The sequence below is a fragment of the Pinus tabuliformis genome, chromosome 1_1 (assembly GCF_031772625.1).
Source record: "Pinus tabuliformis cultivar Carrire ecotype Pingquan chromosome 1_1, CPIR1, whole genome shotgun sequence".
Lineage (NCBI taxonomy): Eukaryota > Viridiplantae > Streptophyta > Pinopsida > Pinales > Pinaceae > Pinus > Pinus tabuliformis.
In genome coordinates, this window is record NC_142297.1 from 558,908,572 (window position 1) to 558,917,108 (window position 8,537).

The 8,537-nt window shown below is 37.8% G+C and overlaps 1 pseudogene; it reads left to right on the forward strand.

Annotated features, from left to right (window-relative positions):
- The first annotated feature begins 7,001 nt into the window (after positions 1-7,001).
- LOC149214376 (arabinogalactan O-methyltransferase 1 pseudogene) lies at positions 7,002-7,947 on the forward strand (annotated as a pseudogene).
- Positions 7,948-8,537: the final 590 nt, after the last annotated feature.

The following is an 8,537-nucleotide window of genomic DNA, read 5'->3' on the forward strand; positions in this document are numbered from 1 at the left end:
GGGTTGATGCAATGGTGGATGTGTATGACTCCATAGTTCATAAGAGTGTTTGGGATGTGGTCCCGAGACCAAAGGATAAGTCTATGGTGAGCTCCCGTTGGCTTTACAAGGTAAAGAAATATGTATATGGTAGTGTGGAGAAGCATAAGGCTAGATTTGTGGCCCGTGGATTTTCAGAGGTAGAGGGGATTGACAATGATGAGACCTTTTCTCATGTTGCAAGGTACTCGTAGATTAGATCTAAATTGACACTAGCATCATAGATGGGTTGGAAGATACATCATATGGATGTAAATACAACCTTCCTTAATGGCACGATTGAGTAAGAGGTGTACATAGAGCAGCCTAAAGGTTTCGAAACCTTTGACCGTGAGTCGCATGTGTGCCAGCTCAAGAGAGTGTTATATGGGCTGAAGCAAGCACCTCCTACTTAGTACACCAGGATAGACAGCTACTTCATCAAGTTGGGCTTCATGAAGAGTGAAGTGGATTCGAACCTGTACCACATAGTGGTGGAAGGTAAAATGTTGATCAATGTACTTTATGTTGATGATCTCATACTGATATGTGATGGTCAGCTGATCAAATCTTGCAATGAGGGCCTTGCAAGAGAGTTTGAGATGAAGGAATTGGGGCTCATGCATTACCTTATGGGCATGGAAGTATGGCAGGGTGATGGGGAGTTGTTTGTGTCTCAAGGCAAGTATTCTAATGAGATACTCATGAGGTTCTGCATCGAGAGCTGCAAGGCTATGGAAACTCCTCTAGCTAGTAACTGGAGGAAAGAGGATGCTACTTCGGGAGAGGTAGTGGAAGCTATTGTTTATAGGTAGCTTATGGGTTCACTCATGTACTTGGTGAACACACGACCAGATTTATGCTATGCAGTTAACCAGCTAAGTCAAGCGATGGTTAGGCCTACCAAGCTGTAGTGGAAGGTGACAAAGCATGTATTGAGATACCTCAGGGAAAATACTTAGTACAGATGGCATAGACGGACATAGGGAGTGAAGCTTCAAGGCCTCGCGGATGTAGATTGGGTGGGGAGTCCATCCAATCAAAAAATCACATTAGGAGAGATTTTAAATATTGGGTTAGCAGTAGTTTCTTTGTACAATAGGAAACAGAGATCAGTTGCACTCAGTTCGGCAGAGGTAGAGTACATGGCTACAAGTCAGGAAGCATGTGAGGCCATCTGGATGAGGAAGATCTTGGTTGGTCTGTTTAGTCAACAAATGGATCTAAAAATGATTTACTACGATAATTGAAGTTGTATCAAACTCTCTGAAAATTTAGTTTTTCATGATAGGTCCAAGCACATTGATATCTAATATCATCGTCTTAGAGATTGTGTATTGAGGTGGATCATGTTGTTAAATTGCATTCCCACGGAGGAACAAGATGTTGACATTTGGACAAAGGCATTGTCAAGATGTAAATTCGAGTTTCAAAAAGACAGGATCAAGGTAGCAGATAATCCCTTTCTTGTTGAGAGGGAGTGTTGGAAAATGGAAACAAGAAATTCTAGTTTAAATTTGTCCTTGAATTTAAACTGTGAATTAAAATCAAATTCTATTCTCATAACAACTTGTAAATAGTTAATTAAGTTTAATTAACTTAGGAATTTTGAGTTGGAAGTATTTTGGAAGTCATGTAAGTATTCTCCCTAAATTTTAGGGGTCTGGTATGAGTTTAGATTGAGTTGTAATTAGATAACTTAGTTTACTGAGTTATAGTCAATTAAACTAGTTTTAACTCTTTGTTGAACTAGTAGAGGAATAATAGTGAGTTAGTGAATTGGTGCATCCACAAGTGTTACTCTAGATCACTGAATATTCACTCATCAGAAACACATGCATATTAGTTCTGATAAAGACCCAGTTGAGACTAGATTGTAGGGACAATGTACTATCAGTTGTATGATTTACTGAGCTGTAAATATAATGCATGCAATCAGGAAGAGGACCTAATTAGGATTGCGCAGTTTTGGAAGCATGAATTCCCTTTAAATATGGGTTATTCATCCTAGGAATTGTGCAAGGAAATAGGGGCTTGGAAGGTAGTGGAAATTGGCTAAGTGTTGGCTAAGAATGGACTTTTGAGGCAAAGAGTTGAGCATACTTGTGCAGAATTGTTCTAGTGAAAACAAGCTTTTTATCTTCACTCACATTTCTGATTAATGCAATACAGATAGGCAGGGTTTTGAGCTGTGGCTTTCACCAGAAAAACTTATTATGTTATGTGCCATTGATTTATCTTCTTCTTATTCATATTGTTTTCATCGACCTATTGGCTTCTGCCGGTTGAAAGTAGAAGTAGATTCTTGTCTTGTGCTTTACTAAATTACATGAGCTTGTGAATCTACTGGAAAATTCTACACTTCATACATTCTTTCATAGAGGAAGAAGGGGACGTGGAAAACTGGGTAGCTCTAGGGTGTTATTCCAGGCTTAATATTCAACTCGTGGATATGAGGAACTCACTCCTCCTGACATTCAAGAAGAAATTTGGCTTGTTGAAGAGGAAATTTAACAAAAGAAACATGAGATCTTGGACTCAAATGTTATTGCAGGAGTAGCTCTGAGAGTACCAGATACAAGAATTCTCATGGGTATAAAAAATCACTATCTTCATACAGTTGACCTATATTGTCATGTCAAGCTACTACTTGGAAAGGTTCTAGTAAACTAGGTCAAACTTAGGTCAATCTCATGCACAAGTGGATGAGATGAAAATCCTCATGCTAGAATTCAAAAGTCAGTTGGCCAGATTGGAGATGGGATCACCACCTAGTTCTCTAATTCCATCACCGTGTAAGGTCGAGGAATAACCTATTAACCTGGAAAATTATTCTTCTGAGACACAAGTTGTTTTCATATTATGATGTTTGTTTTTTGGATTATTATGTTTGTTCTCTTGGGATGTGTCCACCCCAAATCTATTAATATTTTTAGTTTATTTAGATAGATATCTTAGAATTTGCAAACTCTTAATGCCCCTTTTATCACTAAATTTCACTATTGGTTTCCCCAATTATGGGCAGTAGTCCTTCCTTTAATACTTCAAACTAATCTTAGTATTTTCAGATTTGTTTTGCTATTTTGGACTTCATACTCTTTCGTCTCTACTCTAGTTTCCAAAATGAAAAGCTAGAAACAAAGAGTTTTTTAGATATGGTATAAATATTCGAAATTCTAATGCAAAAATCATCTTACCTAATAAAACATACATAAAATAAACACTATTTATAATTATTAAAATATATTTTTTTTTATAAAAAAATTAATTTAATAATTTTAAAATTAATATAATAAAGTTTAACATTATATAAAATTTTAAATATATGTAAAAATTGTAAGTAAAATCAATTCATTAGTTTTTTTATATAAAGATATATAAAGCTCTCTCGTCATCTCTTAGTTCAAAAAAGTGTGAAAATGTGAATAAAATTTGAGTAATAATTTTAGTGGGCTAAACACAAACACTAATTTGGTTAATTGCATTGGTTTTATATTTTAATTGTATTTGAAAATTTGAATGGAAATATACTTAGTAGTGAAATAATGATAAGAATGAAAATAATGATGATGATAATGATGATAGTGGTTAACATCCACTGAGAGAAAATTGGTCTATCGAACCTATAATTTTCTTAATTTTTAATTGTCTGGGTCCTCGTCTTTCTTGGCGAGATTGGTGTTGTAGCTTTCTTTTTTCTCTCTACAGTCTTCCAACTTTCTTTATCTTGCATCTCCTTCATCTCTTCTGGTTCTTGAGACATTGGTGTCTTAGCTTCGCGATCTATTGTGTTCGTCCTTTTGAAGGTGTTCAGAGAGGAATTTTGGTCTAGGAAATCTGCTCTGCTGTTAAATGAAGATTTATTTTGTGTGGTATTCGAATCCTCATAAGTGTTGATGCTTGAGGGGTTGTCGAGTTCACTTTTTTGTTGTTGGGCAAGGCTTTCTCCTTGCTTGTCTTGAGAGTTGTTTCTTTCTTGCCCAATTTCTTGTGATTCAGAGATTTCTCTAGAGTATTCTTCTTTGATGACAATGTAGTGTTGTTTTTATGCTCCTTCCCACCATGTAGATCTGTGGTGTTTTTTTCTAGCAGAATTTTTCTGGGAGGTTTTTGGGCAATTTTTGGCTAGATAACCTGTCTCAAAGCAGGATCAACATCTAAAGAGGACACTTTCATAATCGATTTTTTGGTTCCACACATAGTCTTTACTTGTTAGGTTTATTTCAGCTGGGAATCTGGCGTTGAATTCCATTTACACACATATGCGTGCATAGGTGGTTCTAACATATTCCTCTGTATCTGGGCACCTGCAGTAAAATTTCCCAATTGCATTTCCAATGGCTTTTAGCGAGGAGAGATTCCAAAGATGCAAGGGTAGTCTTGGCAACCTCACCCAAACTGGTGTTGAGGTTATGACTGCTGTTGAGGGATCGAATGATGGGTTCCATGGCTTCATGAATAGGCCTAAGTTTTCCCAAAACCAAGGGCCAGAATCTAGAATTCATTGTCTACTTTTAGGATTTTCAAAATCTACTATAAAGAAACCCATAACATACGGGTAGATATTAATTTCATCAGAAATGACAGGTTTCCATACCTCTGAGATCCAATTGTGGAGAGCTGTCAGCCGCGGCCAAAAAGCACTGAACCAACAGATTAGGGCAATTTCGGAAATTCACTGACGATATGGGTAGGAGCTTTCCCTCCAGAAGCAGACGGAACTGAGCCAGAAACTATTTTCGCGATGCTAGGAGCCATATTTTACTTGCCCATAGAACCCAGCCGTAGAGAAATAAGGTCTTTAATAACCCCACAACATGAGACAGCAGAGAGTGCTGAAACACAGCATGGGATCCGAGACCCAGCCACAGAGAAATAAGGGAGAAGATTAGATCTAGATCTAGCCGCAGAAGATTAGATCTAGAACCCAGCCACAAAGTCTCAGTAAGCCTTTTAATCTGCAAGAAACCCTAATAGGAAAAACCTTGCTTTTAGTACTGAGAGTCAAATCCTGCTCCAGATAAAAATAAATCACCGACTTTCGCTTCAAACAAAAAGAAAATATCACTCAATCTCAGGCTGCCCGCGTAAGACAACAATGAACCACTTGATCCGGAGATGCCCACGTAAAATAACAATGAATCAAAAACAAGATCTCTGCATTCAAAGTGTCACTGGCCAAAACCCTACTTCGACCCTAAATTGGTAATAAAAAAACCTTAAATTAGTCCAGATATTACCGATCTTGGCAGTATTGTAATCTCGAAGTCCGCCCAGCTTTGAAAAGTTCCAAATGTAGCCCTTAACTAAAAGGAGAATGAATCCCAAATTCCATGTTTAATCTGGATCAGTAAAACGATATATTCCAGGCTAGATTCTAATCTGCACTAAATCATGCCGAAGCCTAGTTGTTGATAACTGCGAAGGTTGAAGAGAACAAGCTAGCCTGCTCTAAAAAGTCAAAGGTGTGGAAAAACCAGATTGTTCATCTAGAACAAAGGTGTGGTAAAACCTTTAGATCTAGAACCCAGCCACAGAGAAATAAGGCTAGAACCCAGCCGCAAAGAAATAAGGCAGAAGATTAGATCTACAACACATGAAATTTATGTTGTAATGTTTTGACAATTTATTAAGGAAATATCAGGGAAGGTAAGTATTTTATTATTAAATATGAATAATTACAATGAGGCTTACAACCACCTCCATTCTCTCAGGTTTTCATAATGTATCTATTTTGACATTGTTACATTCTTTATACTAACCCGCACCATTAAAAAGAACCATCATAAATTTATCTAAATACATTTTTATTTTTTACATTTTGTTTTAATTAATTATTTTCATATTTTAACAATTTTAACTTTGTCAACAATATATTTAATATCTTGCGCAAGACTATTCATTATTCTTTTGGTAAGTGAAGAAAATCCAGAAACCATTGTAGCTTCTCTAAAAATACTAGTTTAGTAATCATCTCTGTATAGTTTTCTTAAGTGTGGATCTTTCTAAGATTTACTCTAATTCTCTCAATTACATGTTCACAAAATGTTAATTGATATCAATATGCTTAGTATTACTATGATACACTAGATTTGAAGCCCAATGGATAGAACTTTGACTATCACATAATATTGTTACACTATCTTGACTTCTTCCAAGCTCATCAAGAGGACCCTTCAACTAAATTTCCTCCTTTCCAGCATGTGAGATAGTGATATATTTTGCCTCTATAGTGGATAAATCAACTATTTCTTGAACATTTTACATCCAACTAATAGAACCTCCTATAAGAGTAAAGACAACCTAAAGTAGATATTCCCTTGTCCAAATCACCTACAAAATTTGAATCAACATAACTACATACAAAATCACTACTATCATTTAAGATGACGCAATAATCACTTATCCTTTTAAAATATTGAAGCACACATTTCATTGTATTCCAATGTTATCTTTATGTATTTTCCATGTGTAACAACCCACCACATCTTACTTACCTTAGTGGGGTAGGTGTCACTTGCTAATCTGACTCCTCTTGTACAGTTAGAGAAATTGGATTATATAAAAAAAAATTATCCATGTTAATTCTCACTTCGCAAGCTTCCCCCCCTTCATAAGTATTTGCATATAAATATTTTAAGGGTAAAATAGTGCCCATTTTTAATAATTCAATACATAAACATACAAGTATATTTATAATATAAGGTCTGTCACACGCCCACAGCGCATGGCTCCCATATGACCCTTTTAAATCCACTGGAACACACGTTATTGCGCTATTGTCTATCGCTCGGTCCTAGCTACCACTTCATCTCGTTGTGTTGTCACATAGAGATCATGCAGATCCTAGGCGAACCTACACACTAAATTGGGGCAGTTCCTATTTCAGACCCTATAGAAACATAAATGAGCGCTAAGTACCTGTGACAGGACATTCGTGCATCTGAAGGCATGCTACATATGCATGAAAGCCATACATCTCCATGAATTTTCCGGCAACTCGATCACCCTACCTCCAGCAAGCTTCAGTATTCAATGTATCTGCAACCACTATCAGACCTGTCCCGTCTCCTCCTGCAACCTCCGTTGGCTTCCTCGTCTACCACCATTTTCCAAATTCCGTTTTTTTTTGAATTTAGTAAAGGCGCTAAAGGTTGCATCTTTTCTTCTCCGCTTTCATCCGGTCATGGGTTAGAGCGGGACCAATAGTGGCTTCCGAGCGAGGTTACGAGGACGCTTGTGCACTACGTGACGAGCAGGATCCTACCCCAACAGAAGAAAGCTGAAATCAATCTCACCCTGGAAGTACTTTCTGTGAGAAGCCCCTGCAATTTCCTCGTCTTCGGCCTCGGCTATGACAGCCCCCTTTGGAATGCCCTCAATGCCCACGGCAAAACCATTTTCCTGGAAGAGGACTCCAATTGGATACGGAAATTCGTGGAGAGCCAACCAGGAATTGAAGCTTATCACGTCCAATACCAAATGAAAATGTCCATGGCGGATGCCCTGCTGCACAAGTACAGAAGAAATGGATACTCCTGCAGCCCCACTCGGGCCTTGAGGTCCTCCAAATGCGAGCTCGCTCTCACCAATTTGCCCCCGCTCATCTATGAGACGGAGTGGGATATGATCATGATTGACGCCCCCCGTGGTTACTTCGATGCCGTGCCCGGGAGAATGTCCGCCATTTTCACGGCAGCCCTGATGGCCAGTAATAGGAAGAAGGAAGGATCCATAGATATTTTCCTTCATGATGTTGATAGGAGAGTGGAGCAAATGTATGCCGGGGAGTTCCTGTACAACAACAATTTGGTGGGATCTTTGGGGAGGCTTTGGCATTTCAGGGTTCCCCCATTTTCCAGGATGAAGCCCACCAACGGTAGCACTAGCGGCTTCTTCTGTCCGTCACCTATGAGAAATAAGGAATAATGGTTGCATTGTTTACTCATCATGGTATTTCCGACCGACAATTGGGGATGGAGAACAATAAGGCTTAGCCCTTCATCTCTGTTTTCAACAATATGCAACTGCACTTCTTATTCTCCATGTAGACTTTCCCTGTAGACAAAATGTATGGCAAATTTAGTACATAAGCACGAGTGCATCTGTTTATGACCAGTCCTAAGCCTTACACAGAGCTCATTAGAGGAGAAAATCCAGATTGGATTTCGCATAGGGAAGGGTATTTAATATTATCTACTTATGTTTAAATTATAAATGGTTTTTGTAGGTGTGTGGGACAACTAGTAGTTCCTGCACAACAATTGAATAAATGTTTGAATTACCCCAATAAATGGAAGTTCATGAGATGATTATTAACTGTGTGTAATCAATACCAATTCAGTAAATGTTGGAATTACCCCTAGACTTGGGAATTGAGTAGTTATCACTTCATAGTCCAAATATTTGAGATTTTAGAGGCTCTCCAAGATTTGAGATTCTTATAATTGGTGGTTGTTTGTGATTTATAGACACTGCGATTGGTTTTGTGAATGAAACAAATCTCAAGAGAATTACCC